Consider the following 6,407-nt stretch of genomic DNA (forward strand, 5'->3'; position numbering starts at 1 on the left):
TATGCTAACATGATTTATATTTTGTAATTTTATATTAAAATTGATTTTGATATTTAATAAAAAAATTAAATATGAAAAAAAAGTATTAAGAGTGATAAAAAAAATTATGGAGAAAACCAATAATTGACTAATAACAAACCTAAACGTACATTGAGTGAACGCAGAAGTTATAATTTTTTGTTTCAAGTGAACGGACTTTTGGGATACAAAATCACTTGTGCGTTCAGAGAATAAAAGTTACTAAACATCAAAAAACAAAGTTCAATAAATTTAAACGTACTTTTATCCTCTCTAACATAATTGTCAAACACTCACGTTTTCGTTTACCTATTTATAGTTGATGAAACGAAGCTAATCCATCATCAAATTTCCAGAGTGTCATATCTCGACCATAAAATCCAGCTAAACAAGAGAAAGTTCTCCAAGATTCTCTCGTGTATTATTGCCATCAAGATAATTATAATTAGGGACAATCTCTTTTGTATTTATCTTCTCTTAATAGGTAGGTGTCTGCCACAATCTTACTACAACAAATTAAAATTTAATATCATCATATTTTAGACAATGAAAATCTTTTGTACAAGTCTCCTCCTTTCCATTTTTTTGGGGGCATGATATGGACCGCACACGTTCAATTCAGATTGAATAGTAAGGTAGTATTTGTTTTTAGATATTGAAAGTGAGATAAAAAAAAATTAAAATATAATATTATATTTAGTAGTTAAAAATTATAATTAAAATTTTAATTTTAAAATACAAAATTTTATTTTTTTTAATATTTTTAAAAAATAAAAACAAAAATGATTAAAATTTTTTAGATTAAAAATTAAAATTTTAATAATAGTTTTTTTAAAAAGATTTTTATTTAATTTTTTAAATTTTAAATTTACTTTAATTTTTGTATTTATTTTAAATTTAATATAATATTTAAACATAACTTAATTTAATATATTTTACATCAAATATAATACATAAATTTAATTTAATTTTTGTTTCTTAAATGGAGCTAAGTAAAGACTGTCATTGATGATAGCAGACGACTCTCACAACTTCCAACCACTGGATACAACTCAATCTCCGTCATTAGTTCATTACTCTCCTTCATCTAACACAATTATTAGTCTTGTCATGGTCACTGTACTATAACTACCCCATTATAGTTCTGTGGTATCCATGGCTACCAACTCTCGGAAGCGGCGGCTATATATAGCTAGCTAGGATAATGAGATAATGATTAGTTCGGATAGGTTGTTTATTGCATATTTCAAAAGATTTTAGGTTCTCCTGGCCTTTTAAATTAGTTTTAGAAAAAATTTAAAAAATTATCAAAATTTATTATTTTTAATTATTATTTGATTAACAATAATTTATATTTATATTTGTAAGTATTTATATATAAAAAAATATATAATTTATATTTATCAGAATTTATATATATAAATTAATATAATTTGTAGGCAGTAAAATTTATTTATTGAAAATAACTATGTACCCGACGAATACATTGACGTATCTTGAGGTTCACAACAACTGTACACTTGAACCTCTTTACTAACAACCCTCGGAGAACGAAAGGAGCTCTACTCCTTTTAGCTGGCACATTACTTCCGGGGCCGAAAGCACGGAGCTTTCCCGTGACGACTGGTGTTCGAACCGTGTTGTTTTGTCCAAGGAGTAAAGTGTCCAAAGTCCGTGGTGGTAACAACCGAAGGTAGGTACAACTTTATTCATGAGGAGGGTAAATCGGAGATCAAATGGTTAAAAAGCGAGACGTCAAAGATCAGAGTAGCACCTGGCTTGTTAAGGATGTATCAAGGTGTACTATCTAACGTCAAGAAAGGAGTTGAGAGAACAGTGTCTAGCTTAAAACGGATACTGTAGTGAAGGTTCGCTTTTTCCGTGCTGTCCCACTCCGGTTTTTAACCTTCGTCAGTATAGTTCCGATCTTGAGAAGTAGTCCAGTTAACTTCCGACCTGTCGAGCAGCTCGCTTTTGGTCACGGAGTTCGTTACTTAACGACCGTTCAGACAAACGAGGTACGTTTGGACATGTGCGGTGGAGTGGTCGATGCATGTCTGGGAAATGTAAACAGAGAGGAAGTTCGGGTCGTGCTTGAGGAGGTGTATACATTACTCGTCGACCCTGTTGACCCTAGCCTACCGCACAATATAGGTTTGGTACGACCTCCGTGTATCTCCGTTACAACCCTTTCACCCTCTCTTAAAGACGGAAGCCGAACACTGAATATAGCTCCTCGTGCATAAAGAGCAACGCGAAAAATTCAACCAGTAGCTATGAAGAACGGTGGTGTAGGGAACCTCGTTCGAGAAGGGAGAGTAGTATGTTTCCGTACTTGGAAAGGTACGGATTTAATATTTCCTACGGTGGTAGTGGGGATTGTCGAAGTCTATAGTTTTTACGTAAAAGGGAACCGAACCTGCCAAATTAACCTTCCGGAAGTAGGCGATTCCGCCAACCCACTTTGACGTGTTTGGACCTGGTTAGTATAGTAATTTTCTTTAGTACTGTTTTTGTATATCGAGTTGATATTTGTGGGTTAAAGACAAATTAGCCATACTGTAACATAACTGGGCATACGTTTAACACTCTGAGTAGTTTGTCAATTTATAAGTGTAAAGACTTTAGTAGATGAATGAGGTACAAACTTTAGTGTCGAACTCGAGCCACACGGTACCGTTAAGGTAGAGGTCATCGGTGGAAGCTATTTTTTTTTTCTATTTGTTCAATTTAATTTTCTTTATTCTGGTATTTTACGTCCAATACGTGATATTCGTCCAGTTGTATCATTCACACGTTGGTCTTATTCTACCTAGTGAAGTGACGGTAGTTAATTGTGAATGTTCCTGTTTCTTTTGGTGAATTAGTTAGTTGTTAAAGTCGAATTTGATCTGGATTAATTAAGACAAATATAAAATTAGTACGATAAAGATTTAAATATCACATAGTAGTCTTATTTAATTATTCTACAACGTTTACTCATTCATTGTTATTAGTCATCAAGTAAACATTTGAAAAGATAAGTTCTATTTTGATAGAATAATTATCTTTTCTCCAGATGGTCTCCTAAACATCAAAACCCTATTTATACAGGTCGAGGTGGTCTACGTTCGTTTCAGTGTAAACTTTCCTTAGAATGGTGGATTTTTGATTTTTCTACTTTTAAGTCTTTATATAAGTTGTTATCGTTATTGAAGAAAGAGTTCATTAACGTGTTTTAGTGAAAGGGGTGGAGATTACAAAGTCATAAGTCTCACAGTTACGGTTGTGTTCACTATAGTCTAGGTAGGACGTTGTGGTCACCGTACAAAATCTAAAACAATCTCTTGCGTGACTCTGTAAGTTTTACATGGATCATTTTAAACTTGTCTTTGTTAAAGTTCACTTACCTCGGGTACTTAAATTTTGAAGTTTACAAACTGCTTATGGTCGTACGAACCTCGCTCCATGGTTGTTCCATATGCGATGTTTTGGTAATCATATTTTATTTTATTATAGTCTCTCTTGTTTGGACTGTTCACTCTTCTAGATATCGCTTTACCACAAGTTTGTGTTTTTATAATCCTAATAATTGTTGACTGAAGTCGTCTCGGGAAAGTTAAAGAAAAGGTCAGTATAGTCGCCGTACTTGTTAAGCTGCTACTCTTACTGGGGGAAGGGAGTGATCTACGTTCAATGGTAGAAGAGGTACTAGTTTACTTCGCGGATACCGTTAATTAAGAGACTGAGACAGCCCAGGAAGTCATGTCTGTTGGACCTTTTTCCTTCCCAGTATCAATTATGTTTTGAACTACGTCATCAGTCTCTTTGGTCACTAACGAATGTTCATATATACGTTAAGATAGTACGAGTTTTATTAGTAGAGATATTATTCTTGTCAAGACGAGTCAAAGTATTTCATTTCTAGTTGTCGTAAAGGCACGGAAGGGTATCGTTTTTCTTTAGTTCACGAACTTATCGCAAAATTTAACTTTTATGGGACAAAACTATTAAAGTATTCATGTTTTGCAACGACTTTCACTTTTCCGTTCTCTTGGTAAAGTCTACTTAAACCGTTTCAATACTTTGTGGCTAGTCCATGAACTTAAGCTGTAAAGACCATTTAAACTTTCGAAATCTTGTATGAGCTTGCCAGAGAAGTAGTGTTTCTATTCGGGGACGGTGTTACCATAGGAAGTACACTGAGAGGTGTCTTAGTCTTCCGCTATCGTGTCGTGACTGTGGTGGAACTCGTATTAATCACAACGTAAGTACTCTGAGCCGAAACCACTAGTGTCGTTGTCTGGGTATAAAACGTTGAAGTTCACGTATCGCTTCGGGTCGTTAAGGTGAAGGTTAGTGTCGTTTCAGTTTTATAAAACACCTTGGAAGCAAAAACATACTGCTTTACTGGAACTTCTCAAAGGCTAAGAACGTTTGACCTCTATGTCTTCGGAACGTGGACACATAGACGTCGTGGAACCTACGGGGAACTCTGGATTTTAAAACGTGGGCTTTTCGTTAACTTTTAAAAATTAAATCAATTATAGTTTCATCCTTCAGATGTAGTTAAAGGTAAGTAATGTTCAATAAATGTTGGTGATTTCGAACGTAGTCTAATCCAACGGATGTAATGTGGAAATCCTGTGACAGAAAAGGGCCTGGTGTACACGGCTCTACTAAACGTGGTACGACGGGAAATAAAGACAGTTCAAAAGGCTTCAATGACTGTCTTTGAAACCATGTTAAGCCGTTAGTTTCATGTTATTGGATTGACAAAAGATAGGTCGGAGGTTTTATTCAAGGGAGCTTAAGAACCTTTTTATTTACGTGTTTAAGATGTTTGGTATAAACAAAATCTAATTATTTTAAATTGGTGTTAATTTAGTACGTTAGAAAACTTTTTGTCCTGTTCAAAGTTGTTTTCATTAAGACCTGATCGCGTTTTTTGATAAAGGAAAATCCGTAAATTTGTATCGTTCTATACTCTAGTGATGACTTCTGATAATAATAACAACCTAGGTTAAGAAGATTCGTATAACACTCTTATGATATACGTCCTCAAAATTGACATTTTTTTATTGTGTGCTAGAACACGTTTGTTCATTTTAAAGTAAGTAGTTTATTGAGACCTGTTCGTTTGTTCTTGAGGTAAAATCATTTACTGTATACTTTATCTATAATTAACTAAGGATACTGTAGTTTATTGATAATGGTTCTATCTATAAATACACACAAGGAGAACTATCCGTGTAGTCTTTACGTTCGTCAGGCATACGTCGAGGCAGGGAACGTTAGACAGTGAGGTTTTACGTCAAACGGTGAGGGTCGTCCATATGTTCAGTGGTAACAGTGTGGAGACATGTTTTGCGTCTGCTTCTCAATTCGTTTGTTTTTTGAAGTCTGTTCTCGGAAGTGAAATATGTAACTTTCTTCGTTTACACCTAGTGTCCTTCGTTTTCCTTGTTAACCGTTTTCGGTCACTTATTGTTGCGGTTGTTTTATTTGACCATCTTGTGTTTCTAAAAGTTGTAAGATTTGGTTACGTTTAACAAAGAGTAATCGTCTCATCGATTGTTCTTGGTGATTTGACCACTTGATACGACCTGGTTTGAGTATAGATTATATATACACGAATCTTAAGGAACATATTAAATCGATTTAGTTGAGTTTCCTTTTGTTTTGGGGACAAAGAAGAAGAGACGTACAATAACACTAGTTTCATCTTCTTATTTATGTATTTAGTTCTGTAGTTTGTCGACTCTTATAGGGTAATAAATATAACGATGAGTTTTAAAGACTTTGTTGTATGTGGTTGTTTCTTCTTCTTTAAGTCGATGTTTTCTTCACCAACTTTTCTGTATTATTTCTCTCCTTACTTTCAATTTGAGTTTTCTAGTCTTTTCCCAACCTTCCTTTTGAAGTACTGGTTGGTTGGTGTGTTCGTGTGTGTTGTATTTCTGTGTTGGAAAACTCTGTTATTGTGTTTGTGTATTCTCTTGCAAGGGATATATATCTACTGTCTGTAAGTCAATACAACACTACTAGGGTTTTAACTTCTATCTTTACCACTTTCTCCCATGGAACTACTCTCACGCACACTCCCTCTTTCTTCCCACTTCTTTTGTGTTTTCTTCCCTGTTTCCTCTTAGACCCAACCGCAACTAAACGTCTCTTACTTATAATAATATACTTACTTACTTGATTACTTACTTACTTACGCCTCTTTCTAAAGACTTCCCAAGGATCTTAAACACGAGTACTCAGTACTGTGTTTTTAATTTTTGTTGTTTATTTTTGGTTTGATATAATTTTCCACTGAAACTTATACTTTAATCACCGCCGATTCCTCTGAAACAAAAGTGAAGAGTCAATAGTGTAGTCAAAAATCATTAAAATGTCAATAATTT

Source organism: Arachis ipaensis, chromosome B04 (genome assembly GCF_000816755.2).
Source record: "Arachis ipaensis cultivar K30076 chromosome B04, Araip1.1, whole genome shotgun sequence".
NCBI lineage: Eukaryota > Viridiplantae > Streptophyta > Magnoliopsida > Fabales > Fabaceae > Arachis > Arachis ipaensis.